The following is a 25,023-nucleotide window of genomic DNA, read 5'->3' on the forward strand; positions in this document are numbered from 1 at the left end:
TTCACTTAGCTTTGCCTGTTTAGAATAAAGTAAAAACATGAAAACAGAAACAAAGCCATAGTAACAATGACTATAAAAATAAGTCATTTTGTTTCTTAAACTAGGTGTTCTCCACAATTCAGTTTCTTCCCCTTATCTACATTTCACTTTCTATAGTTTCAGTTATCCACAGTCAACCACAATCTGAAGATATTAAATGGAAAATTCTATAAATAATGAGTTCCTAAGTTTAAGTTGTGTGTTATTCTCAGTAGTGGAATGAAATCTTGAACTATTGGGCTCCATCCCCCTGGAGACATGAGTCATCCCTTTGTCCAGCACATCCACACTGTATATGCTACTCACCAATTGGTCGCTTAGTTCCCATTTTTGTTATCAGATTGGCTATCATGGTATTGCAATGCTTCTGTCAAAGTAACTCTTATTTTACTTAACGAGAGCCCCAAAGCACAAAAATAGCTGCCAATTCAAGGATATACTAAAGAGAAGTCACGAAGTGCTCATTTAAGTAGAAAGGTGAAAGTTCTCAACTATATAAGGAAAGAGTTGCTAAATTCATAAATTCTATAGATAACTCTTCATAAATTCTATAGACAAATCTTCTATCTGTAAAACTACAAAGAAAGAGAAAAAAGAAATTTGTGCTAGTTTTGTTTTCATGTCTTAAATGACAAAAGTTACATCTGTAAAGTGTTTAGTCATTCACCTCTTTTTATCTCATAGGTACTGTATTATAAGAAGGATGAGTATAGTACAATAAGATATTTTGAGAGAGCAACCACGTTCATATAACTTGCATTTCAGTGTACTATAACTGTTCTATTTTATTAATCTCTAACTGGCTTAATTTATAAATTAAATTTTATCATAGGTATGTATATAGGAAAAATATTATATATACAGTTGGCTCTCCATATCCATGGGTTCTGCACACATGGATTCAACTAACCACACATTAAAATATTTAAAAAACAAACAAAAACTAAAATGCTTTTGTACTAAACATGTATAGTTTTTTTTAGTTTTGTCATTATTTTCCTAACAATACACTATAACAAGTATTTACATAGCTTTTACACTGTGTCAGGCAGCATAAGTAATCTAGATATGGTTTGAAGTATTCAGGAGGATGTCTGTAGGTTATCTGTAAATATTATTTTATATAAAGGACTTGAGCATCCACAGATTTTGGTGTCATCAGCAGAATACAGGAACCAATGCTCCACTGATACTGAGGGACAATTGGACAGGGTTTGGTACCATCCACAGTTTCAGGTATCAGCTGGGGAGGACTACTGTACCAAACAACCAGTGTGATGCTCTTACAAACTACACACTGACCAACACACTTCTACCAGTAGTCCTTGGCCCCACAGAAAATTTTGTTCATATTATTCCTTAGTGAAGTAAAAGAAGAAAAAAAACAAAAAAAGGTGCGACTAACAACCACTGAAACACAGAGAAAACTTAATTTTTTAAAGTGAACTGAGGAGGGTTGGGAATACAGTTCACTCAGTAGTAAAGCCCTAGCATTTGCAAGGCCTTTGCTTCAATCCCAAGCACCACAAGATAGAATGGGATGGGATACAATAGAAACAGGAATAAAATAAAATAAAGCTGAGATTAGCTGTTTTGAAGTAGCATGCCCAAAACTTACTGACAATTTTATCTAATGAGGATTATTCTTAGTACCTATAATTAATCTCACATCCTTCAATGTTTCTTTTTTATGGTATTAAGTGAAATGAATATCTAATATGTGGAAGACATGCACTCAAGAAAACTGATTTTTCAAGAACTGAAACCACCGTTTTTAGTACATTTCACATCAGGAAATAAACTCTAATGCTCTGTCCTGCAAAACACATGCATCAAAACATTACTAGCGGGTATAACTGAAAGCCTCTGTCTGGCAACATTTGAAAGTATCTTTCCACATTAGGTACTAAATGTATTGCTCCCTACTAATGAGCCAAATGCAGTAGTAATAGTACTGCTTGTATACCTTTCTTCAAAGAAGACTAAATTGACTCATGACAAATATCTGTTTAATAGCCTCTCACTATTATCTGGACCACTAAGCAAAAGTGGCTACAATTATTCAAGAAATAGTCATAAACATGTATAATCTAATTCACATTCAGTAGACCCCCCCCAGGACACTAATTAACTTTTATTCTTCTGCAGTTTTTTAAATAGTGGAAAAGATCATATAGAAAGATGAAAAAAAAAAAAGGAAAACAACTCTAAATAATAATCTAAAATGCTTCATACTTCACATTTGTCTTTCCAAAATAACTCAAGAATGAAAATGATTTTTCCCTCTGCCTTCTTTTATCTCCTTTCTGGAGTCAAGAGGCTCCAAGACCAGGTAACAGTTCGGCATCAAGGAACACCAATATCCCACTCAAGAACTGTCATGTGACTAAGAAAAGAGCATCACCCTGCCCGTTGCCCTGTTCCATTTTCAAAGTTCACGTCACTGAGCTCTTTTCATTGATGTGATGGTAAAGTGGAAAAAGAGCCCATTAGTATCAGGCTTAAATCTGGACTTTGCCAATTTGGTTGGGTTTTTTTGGTGGTATTAGGGTTTAAACTCAGGTTCTCACACTTGCTAGGTAAGCACTCTACCAACTTGGGCGATTCTGCCAGCACAAAAACATCAAACCAATCTTTTTTTTGGCGGGGGGGGGGTAGTTGGTTACCCATTCTGAACTCTTTTATTTTATGTCTATAAAATGGGATAGTGTAGACATTTGTGTTGTTTGCTCAGCAAAGCACCTGTTGTTCTCCAGGGCTCCTTCAAACCAAGTGTTTTTTGAGAAGACTGCCAATTAAAAATCCCGTAGGGCAAGAGTTTGGGATTTTGCGATATAACCAGAGTCCTTCATCAGGATTCATTAAACTGGACCTAAGGAGGAAGCACCACCTCCACTGTTTTCCAAACAATGAATAAAAAGGCCGAGCAATCCCTACACTTCCCACCCCACTCTCTTCTGTGTAAAAAAAAAAAAAAAAAAAAAAGTCATTCATTGACCACATGTCAACTGAAAACCTACTATGCATCTATCACTGGCAACCCACCTTTACTGACAGAATTTAAATTCTAGGTACATATTCCCTAGCAAGAATGAAATCAATCTAAAAAAAAGCAGATAAGAGGAAAGAGAACCCTGATAATACTCAAGGCTCTAGTCTTTCCAGAAGTTAGCTCTCTACCCATACCCTTCTGGAAGTTTGGCTATATTAGACTAACATACTATCCCTTCACCATTTTCATTTTTCTTTTTTATCACAATTGAGTCTGGACTCTGAAGACTGCAATTACCTCTCTTACAAAACTACCATGAGGAACAAATGATATAGTAACAGTAAAGCATTTAGAATAATTCCTAAACACACAATAATTTTCAAGAAATATTAGCTATCATCATTCACAATTTCCTCAAGATTTCCAAATTCTTCTGAAGTTAAAGACTCTAAAACAATATCCAGTATTTTTGCAAAGGTCGAGCCAGTACTAGGTGTATAAGACAGATACCTTCTGATATGTCCAGCAGTTTCTTCATAAGCTGAACCATAGGGACTGTCTGAGACTAGTACAACCTCCAGCAAAGTTATCAAAGGCACTTTGATAATTTATACTTCCAACTCATTCTAGAGTCATGTCTGAGCTTTTCACCTCAACATTAGTCTACACTTCGTCAATGAAGTTGCCGATGTCCCTATCCTTAGTTCCTCTTTTGCCTCTTAGCAATTACTTCTTCACGTTGAGCAGCAAGTTTTTCTCACTCAAATAGATCTACTGGATCAAAAGTTATCATGTTCAGGCATTTGTTTTGTTTTTTTAAAGAAGAAATCACTACTACAGCATCTCCCAAGAATTTTTCAAAAGTCAGGAGAAGTTCTCTAAACTATCTGTGGTAGAAAGAATGATGATGTCCAGTGACATCAGTCCTAATTTCTGGAACCTGTGAATTTGTTACTTCACATTGCAGTGTGATTAAGTAAGGACCTTAAGATGGAGAGATTATTCTGGATTATCTAGGTGGGCCCAGTGTAAGTACATGGGTCCTGAAAAGCAGAAGACAGAGGTGGAAAATAGTCAGAAAGTCAGAGAAAGCAATGTGACAACAGAAGCAGGATTGGAAAGATGTTTCTTGTAGGCTTTGAAGCTGGGGGAAGGGTGCCAGGAGCCAAAGAAGGCAGGTACCCTCTTCTACAGAAAATGGAGTCTGTTTTACAGCCTCCAGAAAGACCAAAGCTCTGTCCTCACACTTTGAGTTTTAGTGAGACAGGTGTCAGACTTATGAGTTATAGAACTAAAATAATAAATGTGTTGTTTTAACTCACTAAATTTGGGATCATTTGTCTTGATGGCAACAGGAAATGTATACAGCAACATTCAATATACCAACTTCAATTAATTTGTTTCTGGCACATCTCCAATATTCCCCTCCCTTGTCAGTTGGTGTTGCCCTCATATTTATTGAGCAAGCTCTTTATTCCAATATACAGACTGATGATGAAATGCTTAATATATCATGCTTAGTATTACATCCTTTATGCAGATACTGCTCAGATATCACTTAAGCACTATTCCATTTGACAATGAACCATTCATCACTTCCTTTTTAAATGGAATTCTACAACTAGTTCTTCACCCAACTATCATATGACCTAGTATTTTTGTAATTCTTAGGGAGGGGGTGCCATATCAGACAGTACTTGCAGACAACACAACAGATTACATCAACTATTTCTCTGTCTCTCCTAAGATGAAATCAGATTAATCTGATAGAAAATATATGTCACAGAATCATGATTACCAATGATGCTGTTAAACTAGTAAGAGTTCAGATTTAAGATTATCTGACAGCTTGATAATTCTCAAGGTTATTCCCAACCAATTAATAATAGAGTCGAGGATCATTTTTCAAAATAAAAAAGATATGCACCATATAAACAACAATGACCCCATTATTACACTGGCCAACTGAGTAACAGCTGAAGAATGTGGCCTACGTTGAACTAGGTTAACGTGAATCTCTTTCACCAATTTTTTTTTTTAAACTGTAGCAAACATTTCCAACTGTTCTTCAAGTTCCAGGATCCTGTAATTCTCTGATATTCTTTCTTTCTTAAAGTGTTATGACTTATCTCAACTAGCAAAAACCCTTAGTCCTTCCTATTATTGCTTATACTCTCTCTTCAACAAAATTAGAGATAAGGGCAAAATAGTTTCTGCTGGGTATTGAGGGGGTGGGGGGGAGAGGGAGGGGTGGAGTGGGTGGTAAGGGAGGGGGTGGGGGCACAGGGGAGAAATGACCCAAGCCTTGTATGCACATATGAATTAAAAAAATATATAAAAAAATTTTTAAAAAGTGTTATGAGATACTTTTCACATCATAGTGAAGTCAAATCAAATTTTTTAATGTATTATATTGTGACAGAAAAAAATCATGTAATTCTGACATGGAAACAATGTTACATGTCAGCTTTGTTTCTGGCCTTCTTAATTGAAGTATTTCTCTACTATTTCTTTGTTTTGTTTTGTCTTCTTATGGTTTGTTTTGCAAGAAAAAGAATGTAAGAGCATTAACGTACTAGTTTTCTATTATCTTTCTCTAGTAAATGACCTGACTCATTTTTAACAGCTCCCCACTGGCTACAGGATGAAAATTCCAGATTCTAAGGCTACAATTCCAGACACACATGAGCTCCCCCACTCCACTTCCTCCTTTCTCTACAGCTAGACTTATTATTTGCACTCAGAAGTCTTTCAAAAATAGCTTTCACTTTCCATGTCTGCACAGGCTGGTTTACCCTCCCATTCTTTTTCCCCTACATTCATCAAAGTTCCTTCTGTCCTTCCTTATGGAAATTGTTTAAATTGGACATGCTATGACCTCTTCCTTCCCTAACCATCCTCTAAATCTAAAAGGCATGTCTCTCCTAACCTCTCAGACAGGGTCTCACTATACAGACCAGGGTAGGGTGCAAATGCACGATCCTCCTGCCTCAGCCTCCCTAGGAGCTAGTGTTATAGGTGTGCAACACTGCGTCTACTTCACGCTGTCTTGGTGCTTTCCTTATTTTGATTCATTACTTAATTTACCATATGACTATGTCTTTTCTCCCCAACTATGCAATAAAAATGGGTCAGGCTTCCACATCACTGGGCTCACTGACTTAATATTTGCTGATTAACACAAGAATCAGAAGACAGGAATAACACTTGTTTTGCAAATTAAACACATCTGTTTTATTACCTGTAATTGGTAAGTTTCAGGTTATTATTTGACTCACAGCATACAGGAATCTATGCCATAGTAAGTCAAGTTAAAATTGAGTTCTACTTTTCTGTAACCAAGCTTGTCAACCACTGCAGATCACATTTATCAGACACCAACTAAAACTGTTCCCACAAAATAAATAAATAAATAAAAGTATTTTCTGTCCAGCTCAACTATACTGGGCTCCCTATTAATATGCACTCATAACATTGTTCTCGTCTTTCATTACACTTGCCCCAGTACAATCATTTCTTCACTGTATGACCTTTCATTCCTTCCCCACAAATGGAATGCAGTTCCATGAGAGCAAAGATCACATTTGCCCTATTCACCACTGTAGTCTTGTGCCTAATTACACAGCAGCTAATCAATCCATCCATCCATATCCACCCATCTGTCTCCCTCCCTAGGTCAGCAGTCAAGCAGTATTGCACCACTGGCTTCCAGAACCTCAAACTGCATTCTGGTTATTCAGTATAAAATACAATTAGTCACAACACTCCACAAAGCTCCCTGTTCTTTGTATCTAAAAGAGATTTTTTTTTATCCCTAAGATTTTTTTTAATAACACAAACTCCATAATCCCAGCTGTTTCATGTTCTCTCATATTAACTCAGCCTATACATGAAAGCAATGGAAATGTGTCATACATCCTTTCCATTTACAGAATTCAATTATTATTTTCAGTAAAGACAAAGAGGAAAAAAAAAAGAAATGTCCATCTAGTGTCAGAGTATTCCACTCAATCACTATAAGCTTCACAGTGAGTACAGAATAGGAGGTAGACATCTAATGTCCTTTTGGTCAGTCTCAGTCCTTGCATACCTCACAGAGAAGCAACCTACTTCATCTGTGCTAAAGATTATAAACAGTGTACTGTCCCAACATGGAGTAAAAACTGGCTGTGATGGGCTTCCTGAGAGATCACATGTCAGTCTCTGATATGACTCCTTCCCAGCACCCAATTTTCACCTTACCCATGGACATCAGAAACAGACTCTTTGTTAAGTGCACTATACCATATATTGGGGTGTTGCTTACTTGATCCCCAAGTTTATTCTCAACTATGGGCACATTTAGGTAAAGTATTAAAGCTGCCACTATGAAAGAGCCCAAATCTGTTTCTCTTCCTACTCTTTTGGTAATGTCTCAATGAGAAGAGTGACCATTTAAAACTTAGGGAATATACATGCAACAATAAATGTTACTAAGGAAAGTGGAGGGAAGGAACAGTACCTGAGACCTTCGTATACACAGTGCTGAGTTACTACCACAAATCATCAGAAACAAACAATCCTCAAGGAGCACACATTCTAGAAAAGAAAGCTGTAATCTTCTATTGCAATACAATACATAGAACAATAACAAGCACTAAGTCTATAAATCTCTATATTACATCTAAGTACTAACATTATCAAATTTAGGTCAATGTATATGAAGTCATAGGTAAAATGAATGAGAAAATAACTTCTTTCCAGCTTCTGATAAGTCCCTATTATTATAAGAATTCTCTTCAAAGACCCACCCTAATCCCAAAGATCTCCTCTAAGAAGCACATGAGTCTTGTGTGGGTCCTGTGGAAGCTGTTATACCCCTTCTCCTCTACACATAACTGGTGTAGATGAATTCTTCTAAGTTCAATGCACAAAAGATAGGATTCCATTTAGTTGTAGATAAGTAGATGATGGTGGGCTTATTTATTAATTCTCAGTTAACTATATTATCATCTTATTCTTGGTTAGAAGTCAAGAAGGATATAATCACAAGAGATTTATTCTTTCTGTTTGGTTGGCTGGTTTCCGATAAGAGCAAGAGGAAGCTTCTTGCAGAACTGCAGAGGAAGAAGCAAAGATTAAAACATCCCAGAATCTTTCCCATCTTTCCTTTGGGAAGATGCTCCAGCTGTGTGATTTGGATGATGCTGCCAATCAAGTGTCTAAGCCCAGCAAGAGTAAGCGCATGACATTTTCAAGTCCAACCTGGCCAATCAGAGTCCTTTCCTACAATTTGTAAATCTGAAGGCAGGAGTTTTCCCTCTACTCCAGGGGTGCAACAGGCTTGGATGATGTAACCCAGAAGTTGTCTGGAGTTCATCTTTCATTCGCTTGTGTATTAGAACAGAATGAGGCTTGCAACTACAGAAGCAGAGATTGGAACTAAGAGTTAGAGGTCCTTTGTGTGAGCGGGAGCAATACAAAGGAACAGCATTTAGTGATTAGTGACACCCTAACCCTTATAAGATCTGTGTGAGCCAATAAATCTCCTTTTGTTTAAGTTCATTTGAATTGGATTTCTATCACTTATAACAGAAAGCCTTTATTTAAAAAGTGTGATTGTCAGAGTAAATCTAAAGTTCACAACAGTGAGAAATCCAAGGCAAATCTATGATACCTGATTAAAACACAGAATACACTTTAGTGTTATACAGAGTGAAGATAATTCAAACATTAATTCAGGATTCAGTTGAGAATAGAGCAGTTTGTTCTTATAAATATATACTGATGACCCCTGAAGCTGTGGGTCAAGAAAACATGTCACCTAAACTCTATGAAATCTATAAACAGATCAAAATTTAAACATGCTTAATTAAGTTCAAAAGGCCTTACTTACATAAGGCCTTACATACATAACTGACATTTTGTGTCAGAATAGCTGAAATGTGGAATAGTGGGATACAGCTAAGAATCACCAAGATACCTCCAATATTGTGGAAGGCAGAAAGCATTCACCTGTTACTGAAAAAAATCAAGATATTACTCTGTTAAAGGACTGTAAAGAATTCTCTCACATATGTCTCTTGGACCATATGAAGTCCAAGTTCAAACAAAATTTTCCCCATTTATTTGTGTGTGTGTGGGGAGGGAGGACTGGGGTTTGAACTCAAGGTTTCCTGCTTGCAAAGCAGGTGCTCTACTACTTGAGTCACAACTTCAGTCCATTTTGCTTTGGTTATTTTAAAGATAAAGTCTTGCTAACTATTTGCCCCACCTGGCCTGCAATCTCCATCTTCCTGATCTCAGCCTGTCAAGTAGCTAGGATAACTTAGCAGGAGCCACCAGTGCCAGGTCTCCTTACTTATCTTTATAATGCATTCTGTGGAATAGGCCAGCTATTGCCAGAGGATTCAACACCTACTCTCTGCTTAAATTTAAACATGAGCAAACCCATGTCTTAAACATATGTAGGTCCTCCATCCTCCTTAATATTAAGATATACTTCAACCAGACACACAACTAACATGTGATTTCCTCCAAAACACAGATATCTGGAATAGAGTTAGCACCACAAGCAAACATCCATGCTTATTTTGCTTGTTTGACTGTTTTGGTGGGGTGGGAGGGGAGAGTGTGGTACATTGGGCAGTGCAGAAAACACAAGTCTTCCTGTGCATTTAAATACTAAGTGTGGGGACCCGAAGGGGTAAAGCGGACCTGCCTATCCAGAGAAGGCTCCCCAGCTGTTCCTGACAACCCTATGCTATACCTACCTCATCCCACCCTACCTTCCTTTGCAGCACACCCATTCTGTACACCCAAACACTTTGGACAGCAGTTTCCTTCCTTCCCCAAGGGCCACACCTAAAGAACTAGCCAAGGCACGGGGGTGCCTCGAGCTTTAGAGACCTTCTATTCTGCTGCCCTCACTGTGGGGCACACCTTGCAGGAGGACACACCAAGCAGAGCCAGCCTCACAGCACGCATCAATCTTAACAGGTGGGCACGTCCACCCCGACAGGCGTTCCTCCCGAGAGGAGATGGGAGGATCACCTACCTACCCCTTAGTGCCACAATCGGCAGAGTGGGCGCGCCCGTCCCTCAGCCTCGCTTTGGTCTGGAGCTAACAAGTGGAAACTGCCTGACCCAGTTCCAGGTCAAACACAGAACACGCTCGGATGCCCCAGCCAACCCCGCCGGGCCGATGGCCCCCAGTCCAGTTAGCCCGTCTGGGCGCTCGGTCCACTCCCGAGGCCGCGTCACTCTCGCGCGGGCGCCTGGGGCTCGGACACCCGGCGCGCGCTCTCCTCCCACCGTGGTACAACCTCTCATGCTAGTCCCCTCCCAGCTGGCCCGCTCTCGAGAGATTCATTACCTGAGCTTGCAGCCATTCCGCCACAGGACCCCCCACCCCCAGCCCACGTGACCCCGCCCCCGGCTCAGCCTCACGCATGCGCAGTACTCTGCCGCTAGTGGCCGCGCTTCCGCTTTCTCTCAGCTTGCTCTCTGCTGGGCGGTCCTTGTTACTACACCACGCCCCTATTTAAAGGGCCAGAGATACTCTCGTTCAGCTGTAGACATCACGGATGAATAACATCTAGCGGACCAGAAGAGTGGAAAATGAGTGTCTGGTATCAGAGGATGAGCACAGACTAATAAATAGCAGTCCGTGGGATGGGAGAAGAAAGGCTGTTTGGGCCTTAAGTCAGTGAATTCACCTGGCCTTCAAGAAAGTGATCCTAACCCCCGCACTGCTGGCTCATGCTTGTAATCCTAGCTATTTGGGAGGTTGAAATACGGAGGATGGAGGTTCCAAGCCAGTCTGGGCAAACAGTTCGAGACTGCAATCTCCAAAATAACCATTGAAATATTCAGTTTGGCAGACATTATTTGGGCATCAGTCAGGCTCACTACACTTCTGAGCCATCGGAGGACCCAGAGTTGGGAAAACATAGCTTTGCTCTCTAGGTTCTCTTGGTCTAAGAACTCAATGTACAACATCATGACAGTACAAGGCAGGCTGATTAGAGTGATATAAAGAAAGGTATAGTAGCATCAAATTAGGGTCACAGATGAGGGAAACTGTGGCACTCTTCTGGGCAGAGGTGGTACTCTATGTGGCCCTTCAAGGACTTCAGTGGGCAGAGAGCAGGGAGAATGCCTAGTTGAGGGAATGATGGGATCAACTGCAGTCCAAAGCAAGTTTGGGAACTAGTTGCTGGCCTGATGTGGCCGTGGTTTCGGGCAATGTTTTTCACACTTCTTTGATCATTCCCAGTAAGAAGTATGTTTCAGCCATGACCACATATATGTATATACAAGTGACAGGATACGGTCTAGAGCAGGACATACAGAATGGTGACACCAGAAACACTGGTGACAGTAAACTGTTGAAAATGCAGGGCAGAAGGGAAATTGGCAGAAATGTGGGTAGCAGGGTTATGAAGGTAAGAAACATGAAGTTTGCTAACTGACCTTTTCAAAATGTCAGCATGACAGGCATACTTATTCCAGATAGCTGTAGAAAGCAAACCTAAGACTTGTGGATGGAAAGACGATTTCAACTCTTAACAAGGAGTGTTTAGAGCAGTTCAAGCTGCCTCTGCAATCTCCCAAAACAACAGCTCTTACATGCACCCCTGTTCACGTGGGAAACAGTGCCACATGTTCTCCTTTCCAGGGCGGTTTACATTAATTTAAAAATAGAAATATTGCTATCCGGATGTCAGTGGCTCATGCCTATAATCCTAGCTACTTGGGAGGCTGTAATTGGGAGGATTGAGATTTGAGGCAAGTCCAGACAAATAGCCCTTGACACTGCTTCTCCAAAGCAAAATGGACTGGAGGTGTGACTCAGGCAGTAGAGTTTGCAAGCATGAAACCCTTTTATTTATTTATTTATTTTGGTTCCACACACAAAAAAAAATACTGCTGCACATGGTGGCACGTGAATGTAATTACAGTACTTGAGATGTAGAGGAAGGAGGATCGTCTGTGCAGGACCAGTCTGAGCTACCCAGTAAGCTCCGTCTCAAAAAACTAAGGGCTGATGATGTAGCTCAGTAATAGAGTATGCGGAGCAAATGCAAGTCCCTGGGTTTGATCCCTAACACTGCAAAAATAAATAAACACCAAAAATGAATAAATAAAAATATTGTATGCTTATTATAGAAAGCTTAGAAAATTCAGGAAATAAAAAAATAAGGCAGAAGTTACTCACATTCCAGAAAAAAGTACTTATTTTTTTACCTATTTTCATTAGGTCTTTTTCTTTGTATATTTACATTTCTGACATAATAGAACTATAGAGAATACATTGTCAACAGTCTGCATCTTGCTTTTTTCCTCAATGTTATATTTTAAGCACTATCAACTATGGTTAAAATTTTCACAAATATTGTTTGTAATAGTTACATAATTATTGATTATATGTACTATTCATTGATTCCAAACCTGACCACCTAAGCGCTCTGATGAAGATGTAAAGATTTATGTTGTTTTCATGCTGTTCTTCAGCCCATGGATCAAGGAATAATTTCAACTTTCAAATCTTAATATTTAACAAATACACTTCATGGGGCTCAGAATATTCAGTGCTTTCCTAGTGTGAGACCCTGGGCTCAATCTCCAGCACTACAAAAAGAAAAAAAGATCTGGGTGCCACTGACTTATGCTTGTAATCCTAGCTACTTGAAAGGCTGAGATCAGGAGAATCACAGTTTGAGGCCAGCCCAGCCAAATAGTTTATAAGACTCCTGTATTCAAAATAGCTATAGCAAAATGGACTGGAGGTGTGACTCAAGTGTTAGAGCACCTGCTTTGTGAGCACCTGATTACCAAGCTTGAAGCTCTGAGTTCAAACCCCAGACCCATTTAAAAAAAGAAAGAAAGAAAGAAATTTCATAAGGCTACAGATGCCTTGGACAGTAATTCCTTTGATGGATCTGCACAAAGTAGATTAAAAATCTTCTGGAAAGGTTTCACATTGTAGATGCCATTAGTATACTTGTAAAGCTGGGTACAGTAGCTCAGGTACTCCTTGCTACTCAGGAGGCGGAGATTGGGAGGATCACAGTTTGAGGCCAGAGGGGACAAAAAGTTCAGGAGACCCTGTGTCAACTGATGACTGGGTTGTGGTGATCTGTGCCTGTCATTCCAGCTATATGCAGGAAACACAAATAGGAGAATCAGAGTTCAGGCTGGCCCAGGCATAAAGCGAAACCCTATCTCAAAAATAACCAATGCAAAAATAATTAAATAAATAAATAACCAATGCAAAAAGGACTGGCGGAGTGACTCAAGTTGTAGCATGCCTGGTTAACAAGTGCAAGGACCTGAGTTCAAACCATAATACCAAAAAAAAGAGTACTTGTGAGGTCAAAATACCAGACTTCTCAGGAGGTTGGAAGTTAATTTTAACCTCCATGGATGACTTTGAGGGGTTCAAGATGCTAGTAAAGGAAGTACTGCAGATGTGGTAATAATAATAGCAAAAGAAGTAGAATGAGATGATGAGCTGCCTCTCATGGATGAGCAAAGAAAGTGGTTTCTTAAGATGGAATCTACTCCTGGTGAAGATACTGTTGATACAACAACAACTTGAAATGTCACATAGATTTAGATGAAAAGCAGTGGCAGACTTTGAGAAAATTGATTCCAATTTTAAAAGATGTTCCAATGAGGGTAGAATGCTATCAAATAGCTACAGAGATTGATTTCTCATGCTACAGAGAAATCTTTCATGAAATAGTCAATCAATGCAGCAAACTTCCTTGTCTTAGTTTAAGAAATTTCTACAGCCATTTCAGCTTTAGAAACTACCACTCTGGACAGTCAGCAGTCATCAACACCAGCAAAAAGATTCCAAATGAAGGCTCAGATGATTGTTAGTGTTTTTAGCAAAAAGGTATTTTTAACAGAGATGTGTATGTTGTCTTTTTAGACATAATGCAATTGCACACTGAATAGTCTACAGAGCAGTGTAAATGTAACTTTTATATGTCTGGGAAACCAAAAAATTTATGTGACTCACTTTATTGCAATATCTACTTTATTGGATGGTCTCAAACCAAATCCACAATATCTCCAAAGTATACCTGTAATTTGATTTATTTCATTACTCCGCTATTTTTGGACACTTAGGAGGGTTCCTATTTTTTACCATTAACAAGAACATTTCCGTGAGTATCCTTATACAGAAATCTTTGCCCACAATTTAAAATTATTTCCTTAGGATAAAAAATTATGAGTGAAATTACTGATTTGAAGGCTTTGAAATCTCTTAAGTCTGCCAAATTGCTTTCCAGAGAGGTCAGGCCACCTTTCATTCTCGTACAAAGTGCTCAAGGGTACCCATCACACTTACCCACCAGCATTTATTTTATCTTTTTAAAAAAGCTTTGCCAATTTGATAGATGAAATGGCCTCTCATTTTAATTTGTATTAGATTACTAGTAGGGAGAAATATCTTTGTAAATTTATCAACACTTTATAGTTATTCTGGGAATGAAATTTCACTGCCTATGTTTGAATTTGTGATTGGCAAATAATACTAAGTGAATTGTTACAAACTCATTAGAAAAAAAACAGGGAAGGATTTTAAAAATAAATGATGTGGTCACACCAAGTTATAGACAAATTGTATTGTGGCGTGCTGTGCTAACAAAGATTAGAGGAGAATTGAGTCATCACATGGTATGTGATTAAATAGGTCTACAATATTGCAATCAGCACAGTTCATAGTGTGAGGGGTGATTTGGTCTGAGCAAAGTACCATTCCTTATATTAAGTCAATATGGCAGATTTGAATTTCCTCATTTGGAATTTTTGTTTGTATTCAGTTTATAAATTAGTCTTGGTTCTATAGATGCTCAAAATCTGTAAAAATAAGTACTCTTTTACTTAGGCATTGTTTTTTGTAATGTTGCATATATGTACATATATACATATATGAGTGTATATATGTGATATTATAAGAAATAATAGAAGCCTATTCTAGGGAGTTATGAAAATCTTTTTGCCTTATAAGGGATTTGAACAACATCAAGTTTGAGAAACCTTATTATAGGAAGCTTCTTAAAGTTTCAGTTGCAATTCTCTAAATACTCATATCTTTGTTTTTTAAAACAAAGGTAAAAGAGGCATCAGCTTACATATTGAATGTTTCTATATGGAATATTGTTATGATTTTCTTCCCTTTGGGAAGAGCTACCAAAAGCTGTATTAGGTCTAGGGTTCAAAAACTATGTTTTGGTTTAAAATGTACCACTCATCAAAGTTAACTTTGTACAGGTCAGTAAGACAGAAGAATGTTTGGTTTTGTTAAACTTCTCTCTCTCTCTCTCTCTCTCTCAGTTCTGGGATTTGGGTTCAGGGCCTTGCACTTGCTAGGCCAGCCATAACCACTTGAGTCACACCTCCATCCCTTAAATTTGTTTCTTTAAGACAAAAATTTGAACAGTGATTAAAATAGAAATTTATTGAAGTGGTGTTGGGAGAAGTTAAGCTGATGAAAACAAAACCCCATGTTGAGATGTAGGAGCCCTTGAGGCATAGGAATCAGTGAGACCCAGTAACCCGGATAGACAGGAATTAGAAGGGCAGCTGCAGTCAGATGATGTCTTACACCCAACCATACTCCTCCAGCTCTCCAAAGACATGAAGACCATGATCTAGACATTGCTACTAATCTTGAAACTAGAATAAGCCACACCTGTTGTGAAGGAATAAATGTCTGTTCCTGGGAAGAAGGTCTAGAGAATTAGAGATGCGTTGTATTATTTCTTTCTTTGCTCACAATCATAAACTGGCCTCTGATCCTTTTTTAAGTTGGAGCACAGAGGGAAGTGAAGCTACTCTGTATGATACTGTAATAGTGGATGCATGTCATTGTACATTTGTCAAACCCATAGAAGGTACAACACCAAGCATGAACCCTATTGTATACTAGGCTTTCGGTGATAATGAAGTGTCAGTGTAGGCTCATTACTTATAACAAAGGAACTACTCTGGTGAGGAAGGTTGATAATGGGGGAGGTTGTCCTGCATGGGGGCAGGACACATATGGGAAATCTCTGTATCTTCCTCTCAGTTTTGCTGTGAACCTAAAACTGCTTTAAAGAAAAGTCTATTAAAAGAAAACGTGGTATACAGGGTTCTTAATTGAAGCAAACATCCCAGTAAGCTGAAAATGAGTAAAACTGATTATCTGCAAGTTGCTCAAGCTAGTCTAGAAGTCATTCCCATGTTTCTCTGCCTGGAATGTTTTTGTTCCAAGATTGTTCACTACCTCATCTGCTTCAACGTTTTGCTCAAATGTCCCTGTATTAGTCTGGACAGTAAACACAAGGAAGACGGATAGGAGCACTCGCCTCCATCCAGATCTCAGGGACCAGGGTTCTTTCCACTTGATGACACTCATATGAACACATGGCCTTCAAATTCTCCAAGGCAGAAGGGAGGAGTGGAGAAAGACTGATGGCTGTGAATTGTCTTAGCCTAAAAGTGACATGTACCACTTCTGCTCACATTGGCCAGCACCAGCCCCTTGGCCCTGCTTTATTGCAAGGAAGGCCAGGAAGTATAGAGAAGCACAGAGAATGTAGAGAGCATAGACTGATTCTCCACTGTCAAATCAATGAAGTCTTTCCTGACCACTTTTCTATCCCCCAGCACCTCACCATCCTTTCACACTTTATTTTTCCCTATAGTATTTACCATCATCCCACATACTATACACCTGTCTTCTTCATCTGTCATGTTTCTGTCTTCTTCACTACTACATGGGCACTAGGAAAGTGGAGACTTTTGTCCATGTCATTGATGGTTGTACTCCAGCATCTAGGACAGTACCTGGCACATAGTAAGAGCTCCACAAATTTCTATGAAACTAATGAACCAATTCTGCCGTGAGTCTGTATTTGTGTGTGAAGGAGGTGTTGCATGCACTCCCCTGCGAATTCTTCCCCAAATAGGATTCCCAAAATAAAGAACTCTTCCTTATAGTATAAGAACACAGATATGACTGAGAACTAGCTCTGACCACCTAGCCAGGAATACAGCACTAAAACATACAATATTCATGTACATCCATAACAGAAATTTAAATTATGGGAGTTCAAAAGGCCAAATTCTTCTGACATTTTGGCAAGACTAGATACTATATACAAATATTACTAGAATAGCAAAAAAGTAGGGAATCAGGGACCCTTCTCAGAATTATAAAAAAGAAGTAAGTTCTACATTATTTACCATCTTGCATTCTTAGCAACAGGCTGACTTTGGTCCTTCATGCTCCCATTGGTTCTGGTGCCTCCTCTCATCCCTCATTTCATCAGCCTTAAATAAGTAGCAACCCATGAACACTTAGTTGAGAGAAACTAAGGCTGCTCAACTCTTCAAAAGTATTTCTCCTTCTAATGATTTCAGAATCCTACAGATGCTATCATTTGAAATCTGCTTAGAGTATTTTGTCTCCTAGTCCCAACCCTATCACCCCTCCTATACTCCTGCAAGCAAATAAACTCAATCAATTTGAGCTGACTATTGGCATGGGAGCCTCTCCAGAACTCAATAACAAAAAAAAAGGTAGAAAGGGAGGCTCCATGCTTGGTTCTGGGCTATAATGGATCTCAAAAAACAGGGACTGTTGAGGATTGAGCATTAGACAAGGTAAGTGTAAAGAAGATGGAAAAACAACAAGGACAGCAAAGATAAATGTGGCCTATTTTGACTGGAGATAGCCATGCTTACATAAAAGGACCCATATTACTTCTTTAACACACAAAAAAAGAAGACTTATAGTCAGCTGAGAATGAAAGAAAATTCAAAATAATAGCAGTGCTCCCCTGTGTCAGTACCCATACTCCTTCAATCTCATTTTCTCTCCATGAAGAGCCTTAATTCCCAGATCTGTCACATGGCCCAAGACATCTGTTCTAACCATCACATCCATTTTTCAATTAGCAAGGAAGAAAACAGGAAGACAGTATGCTAGTTATCATTTACTGTGTAACTATCCCAAAATTGGAGGCTTATAACAATCACATTATCTTACAGTTTCTATTGGTCAGGAATCCAGGCAAGACTTAACTGGGTCCTCTGGCACAGGGGTTCTCACAAGTCTGCAACCAAGGTGTCAGCCCAGGCCACAGACATCTCAAGACTCAAACTGGGAAGGATCTGCTTCCAAGACCACTTATACAGTTTCTGGCAAGGTTCAGTTTACTACAGGCTGATGGACTGAGGGCCTCAGCCCCTCACTGGTTGTTGGCCAGAGGCTCTCTCAGCTCCTTGTCACATGGGCTTCTCCATAAGGCAGTTCACACTATGGCATCTTGCTTTATCCAAGCAAGCAAAGAGAGCCAGCAAGAATGTGAGTGAGACAGAAGTTACAGTCTTTTGTGAGCTGATCTTGGAAGTGTCTACTCATTGTTTTATGCTACATTCTGTTCATTAGAATTACTAGCACATGCCCAATGGGAAGGGATTACACATGGGTATGACTTCCAGGAAGGAGAGTCACTAGGAGCTGTTTTAGAAGCTGGTAGGAAAAAAAAAAAAAAAAGAGTATATTCACTCTCTTCAAAGAGTCTTTCTGAAAATTGCACCCACTAATCCTGCTTGCTTATCCTTGGTCCACATCTAGCTGCAAGGGAGGCTGGAAAGGGTAGGTAAATATCCTGGGTGGCAATCAATCCAGCTAAAATTTAAGGATTCATTCCTGAAAAAGGACCAAGGATTTCTGGAAATTACAAGTCTTGGTTGTTTTGTGTGCTTTGAGTCCAGCCCCAGGGATTGAGAGGAGGAAAATGGCTAGGTAGAGTCATAGAATCTGGGTTCAAATCCTACCTTTGCCAAACTCTATGCTTGGTAAATAATTTTAATATTGTTGAATCTCATTTGTATGTTCAGACAATATGGACTCACCTCCTTAAAGCATCTTGAAGCAAGTTGTTAGTAAGTGTCTGCTAAATCTGTTTCAGATATAGCTTCATATCCCAAAGACTTAAACTTACCTGTGACAGGCAATGAACTTGCCCATGATTCTATTCCATTCATCTAACTTCTTTGGGCGCCAACTTCCTATTGGTAAAAGACAGTGCAAGTCTTGTTCTACCTATCTCATCAAATTGCTGAAAGGAAAATGTGTGTGAAAATTTCAAGAATTAAAAAAATTTTTTTAAATTTTATCTTGCAAATAATGTGGCATTAGTGGCCACTAGGTGGCGATAGGAAAAAGTGGGCTTGGGTTATGGCCCATGGCCACCAGATGGAGCTTGCATTTAGCAGATAACACCTGGCTTTTCTGGGAAGCTTTATAAGGAGCCCCAGAAGGGTTCTTGAAGATGGCTAATACCACCCCTCATCCCACAGATGAGGGAAATGAGGCCAGGGTGGGAGAAGAGAAGTCCACACAGCAGTGAAACCTGGATCCCAGGTTTCCTGATTCCCAGCCTAAGTGGGTCTTCATCCCTCTTTTACCCCGCCCCCAAGATGAGCGCACATTCTCTTCAGGCCTGCACTGGAGATCAAAGGAGTCCACTGTCTTCTTGCTCATAGATTTATTAAAATTTAAAAGCCTGAAAAATATCCACAAATATCATCTGTTTCTCTGACTATATAGCATAGTAGTTAAGAACATGACTTTAGAGTTAGGCAAGACCTCAATCTGTATCTGCACTGCAGAATCCTCACTGACAAAGTTAGGGTAAGAATTTTTACCTCATGGAGTTTGTATAAAGGTTATGTTAAATAAGATAAAGTATGTGATTTATAATAGAAAACATCAAATAGTACTCCTCTTAGCAGTTTACACATATTTAATTTATTTAATTCTCACCATTACCTTATGTGGTATATAGTATTACTAAGTCCATTCTACAGAGAAAGAAACGAAGTGCAGAGATTGTACAGGAGTAAGTGGAAGAGCCAGGGTTTGAATTTGTCTTCAGAGACCATGCCCTTAACCATATTTATTACTAACTGCTCAGTAGAGCAAATGCCAAATAGATGATAGGTATGGGTCCAGAAGCCAAGCCGAGGATCCCACCTTGTGGGACAAGGCGTGGAATGTAAAGATAACCACATTGCATCTACACTTCCAGAGCGGTGGGAGTAACTTGAGTTACCTACTCAAGTTAATAAACAAGAATAATAGAATTTTTAAAAAGGAAAAGAAAACTGAAACAAAGTAGTTGGGAACACACTTGTACACCTTAGAGATAGACCAGTGTTGAAATCCTGATGCTCCCTCTTGCTGGCTATGAGATGTTGGGTTCAGCATTGTAGAGCATCAGTTTCCTCATCTAAAAATGAAAACCAAACATCTACTTTAAAGAATTACTGTAAGTGCTGGAGGCCAGTGTGGTCAAAAAGCCTGTATGCACTGGGTCAAACATTTAGTTATTACAGTTCTTATTATTATCTCTCTCTCTCTCTCTTTCTCTCTCTCTCTCTATATATATATACATATATATATGACATATATATATATGTATATATATATGCAATCATGTGTAGTTTAACAATAAGGATATATTTCTGAGAAATGCACTGTTACACAATTTCACCATTGTGCAAACATCATAGACTCTACTTACACAAACTAAGATTACTCTAATGTTAGTAGGTGATGGAAGGTTGTAGGACCACCATAGTATATGTAGTCTGTGTTTTGGTTCGGAGTGCACAACTGTGTCATGATCTACTGCTGGTTGAAAGAGATTGAAAGATGTGAAGCTATAGTTCCTTCCCCCAAGGAACTTGTATGGCCAAGGTAACAAATGTACAGACAATTTGATATGTGCCTTAGGAGATGACATATGCAATGGGTGTTAAAAAGGGGAAACTTTTTTTTCTCCCAGTGACAACTTTAGAAGATGGATATTATACTTAAGATTAGCCTTAAAGGATGAAAAGGAGATGAGAAGAACATCCAGAAACAAAGATAAGGAGACCAGAAAGAGTGGGGTTTATTTGAGGAACAGTAAACAATGCACAATGGCAATGTGAGTCAGGCGTGAGTGTCAAGAACAGGAAGAGATTTGGTTAGACCTGGTGCATCAAATATATGCTTCTGACTGTGTTTTAGGAACACAGTAAAGTTATAAAATATAAATCCACAAGGATTAGAAAAACAAGCAAGGAGACAATAACTAATGGAAGATGTCAAACAATTTTGGGAAAAGGGAGGTAGTTGGATGTGTATTAACTGACTTAGCAGAGGAGAGATAGTTGCTTGCAGGGCAGGTGGGAAACAGAGACACTTTCAAAAAGCCATTTGATATGAAAAAAAAATTAGAGAGAGAGAAATTTGGAAATGGAGGTATCAGTACCCTGAAGCTGTAAAGTTGGACTCAAAACCTAAGGATAGTTGAAAGTCAGCCACCCCCACCCATCATAGCCTAGCAGTTAGGTGGCTTTCTCCATTCCACCCAGCAAAACACAGAAAGTTTACTCTCCAGAGAGGCTGAAAGAGAGACACTCTGGACTTGGATAAGATACTAGGCATAGCAGACACAATATGTAAGACACTATGCTGAAAACAGATAGATTATGTGAAAAATCTCCATTCTGAATAATGCCATCACCCACCGTTTCCCCTGTGGTCCCCCAGAATACTGGAGGTTGGGTTTATGCTCTAGGAAGAAAAGATCAGGGAAGTCCCTGCTGTGTAACTGGCCCAAAAGAAAGATCTACTGATACCAGCATTGGTTGGAGTCCCAGGTAAAACCCTGGCTTCCTACCTAAGAGCCCTATGCTGTAGCCTACCACTTACCTAACCCTGCTTGAGCACTTAGAGAGAGAGAGAGCTTTCAATGAGCTCTTTAGAGCCTCACTAAAAATGATCTGAAATGGATAGTGAGGAAAGGAAGAGGATCCAAAACAAAGACCCAGGAAGAGGAAGAGAAAAGAAAGGAAGGAAAGGAGGGAGGGAGAGAGCAGAGATAATTTAGAGAAAAGAGAAAATTAAACAGCATAGTTAATATCCCAGAAAGCTATGGAGCCATTGCACCCATGAAACCAGATCAGTGATTACACACAAAAGATTCTTCAGAGAACAAGAAAGGGCTCTTGGAAATCAAGATAACTAAAATTTTAATATCGTATGTGTTTGGAAGAAAAAAATGAAATCTAAAAACAAACAATTAAAACACACAGTCAAAAATTAATGAGAGAGAAAAAAAGATAAGAATATTAAATCATTATTCCAGAAAGCTCCATACCAAAATAACAGGAGTTCCAGAAGGAGGAAATAAGAAATTGGGGGAATAATTACCAAAGAAATAATTTAAAATTTTTCCAGGACAGTAAAAGAAAAAATCATATTAAGGTACATCGTTGTATATTTCAGACATCAGATGGAAAGAGCATATCTTTTCTAGAGAGAAAAACTAGGTCACCTACTACAGATTGGGGTTCAGAAGGCATTGGAAAAAATGTTGGAATGCACATGAGGGTCATATTGGGTGATGAAAATATACTCTAAAATTTGATTTGTGGTGATAGTTGTACACCTTGGTGAATTTAGTAAAAAAAAAATCATTAAAATGCATGCTTGAAATGAGTGAATTTTATAAATAAAAATATACTTCAATAACATTGTAAAATACAGGATTCATTAAATAAAAATCTATAGAATTAAATAAATAAAATATTTCAAATATGAACTATATGAACATATTATAAAAGAGAGTAAAATAGTACATGTATAAATATTAAATGTCATTCAAATAAATTACTATATAAAGTAAGCAAATAAAAAAGAATGCTTGAAGCTAGAAGACAATAGAGCAATTTCTTCCAAATTCTGAATGACAATTATTTTTTATTTAGAATTCTTTAACTAAACTATCAATAAAACATGAACATCATTTTTAGACATGTCATGTTTCAAAAAAATTGTCTCTGATCTACTCATTCTCATAAAGCTATGAGGAAGTAAACCAAAAAGAAGACATGAGCTCTAGAAAAAGAGGAAACCCTGATACAGAAGAGAGATGAAGAAATTTTCTAGAATAGTGATGAAGGAGCTTCCCAGTAACAGTTATGTAGCAAATCAGGGAAGCAATCAGCCCAGGCTAGACCAGGAAAACCCCAGTCTTCAAAACAATGTTTCTAAAGAAATAATGAAACATATAGATCATTTTATTATATTGTGAGAGTTCTATAAGAGCTTGAGGATGAATTAGTGGAATTACATAGAAAAGTAAGCAAAGGAAAAAAAACTATTATTAACCTAAGGGGAAGATACTTTTTAAAGAAAGAAATGTAGCGAGGTGTGCTGGTGCAACTCAAGAGGCTGAGGCAGGAGGATCATCACTTGAGCCCAAGCTAGGCACCATAGCAAGACTCCATGGGAAAAATAAAATTATAGTTTATTATGTTGCCCAGCTATGAGAAATAATTACGTTGTCATAATAATGTAAATACTGAGTGTTGATTTAACTAAAACCACACTTACAATGATATTGAGAGAGCATGGATATGTTTGTGTGTGTGTGTGTGTGTTCAGGGAAAGAGATTATAAGAGAAATAAAACCTCATCTTCCTATAGTTTGGATTTCTGCAGAAGCAGTCCCTAAGACAGGGATTTGCTCAAAGTGTTTATCTGGGATGTGCAGGGACACTATTAGGGAACTGGGAAAAGGGTTATAGCGAAAGGGAAACAGGAGATTAAAAATGTGTGATTAAGCTAGACACAGCTGTGGGCAATTAGAGCTTCATCTTCTGGGACAACGCTGGGAAATGGGACAAAACACATGCTTCAGAATTATCCCGCCTGATGGGGAGGGAGCAGAGATATTCATATAACAATCCTGAGAGTTGTTAGTGGAGAAGTGCAGGGGTGGGGGAGGGATGACATTAATTTCCAGGTCCATCTAGCCCCTCATGTGTAAAGGAGAACAGAGCCCCAAAGCCAAAACTGTCAGATACAGGGATGTAGGCCTTTGAAGTTGGGAGTGAGGAAGAATGATGGATAGAATGTTTAAAAGATACAGTGGAATACAGACAGCATCTTCAACAAAGAATAATGTCTTGAATGTCTACAATTATTGTAATGAGGTAAATACCTAAAGAGTAGTCCAAAATAATGTTGCAAGCAATTACCTCTGAGGAGTAGGAATAAGAGATAGGAAGAAATGAAGCAGGCAGCAATTTATTTTTAGTTACACACATAGTAAGACTATTTGGCCTCTTTTTTTTCTTTTGGTGGGACTGGGGTTTGAACTCGGGGCTTCATGCTTGCAAAGCAGGTACTCTGTTGCTTGGCTTATGCTTCCAGTCCTTTTTTTTTTTTCTGGTTATTTTGGAGATGGGGTCTTGCAAAATAATTATATCTATCTCTCTCTATATATATATATATAATTATATAAAATAAAAATTTTGCTTACAAAATAATGAACAGAGTAATAAAAAGGAAGATGGAAGTCATCATTTCAAGGATGAACTAGGGTTTTGAGAAACCAGACTTGACAGTCTCAATTTCAAAGCTGATCTTCACTTGGGGTTTCTGAGAGCTAGAGTGACAATAGATTGGTGACTGTCATGGGGATGATAATAATGGTCTAGAAGACTTGAGAATGGTGATGCCATTAGCAAGGTCATGGGGGGGCTGGTTTGGGAGAATGGGGTGAAGTTGCCTGGGACATGTCACGATAGGGTAGCTATCAGGACACCTGGGGAGATGCTCAAGGAGCAGGGGGTCTCAGGGAGTTTCTGGAAATTATTTCCAGAGGAGTAACAGCAGATAGTGGGGGAAATCTGTGGAGATCATCAGGAAGGGAATTCAGAGGCAGAATCTTGACACATGGCTGGTGAGATGGAGGTGATAGTGAGTAGATAAGAACTTAGAGACAGAAGAATGACAAGAAGTGTAAAGTCAAGGGTCAGATATCAAGAACAGCCATCACGGTGTCCAAAGATGCTGCTCTGTCAGGAGGAATGAGCTGCAAACAGCAGTTAAGGAGGAACCAGCCCTTTTCTTAGCTTGGCTCTGAAGAGGTAGAAGA

At 38.8% G+C, this 25,023-nt stretch overlaps 1 protein-coding gene across 7 annotated transcripts in view; it reads right to left on the reverse strand.

The window, feature by feature from the left end:
* Positions 1-25,023, reverse strand: part of Vps8 (VPS8 subunit of CORVET complex) — a 309,569-nt gene that overhangs the window by 206,260 nt on the left and 78,286 nt on the right. For 5 of the 7 annotated variants that reach the window (XM_074073619.1, XM_074073618.1, XM_074073614.1 and 2 more), the window contains exon 1: positions 10,386-10,437. The exons of 1 other annotated variant lie outside the window; for it this stretch is intronic. The gene's annotated coding sequence lies outside the window, so the exon portion shown is untranslated. Of the gene's footprint in view, positions 1-10,071; positions 10,282-10,385; positions 10,438-25,023 lie in introns of those variants that run through there. One more of the 7 variants, XM_074073615.1, reaches the window with a different exon arrangement.

The sequence above is a fragment of the Castor canadensis genome, chromosome 5 (assembly GCF_047511655.1).
Source record: "Castor canadensis chromosome 5, mCasCan1.hap1v2, whole genome shotgun sequence".
NCBI classification, from domain to species: Eukaryota; Metazoa; Chordata; class Mammalia; order Rodentia; family Castoridae; genus Castor; species Castor canadensis.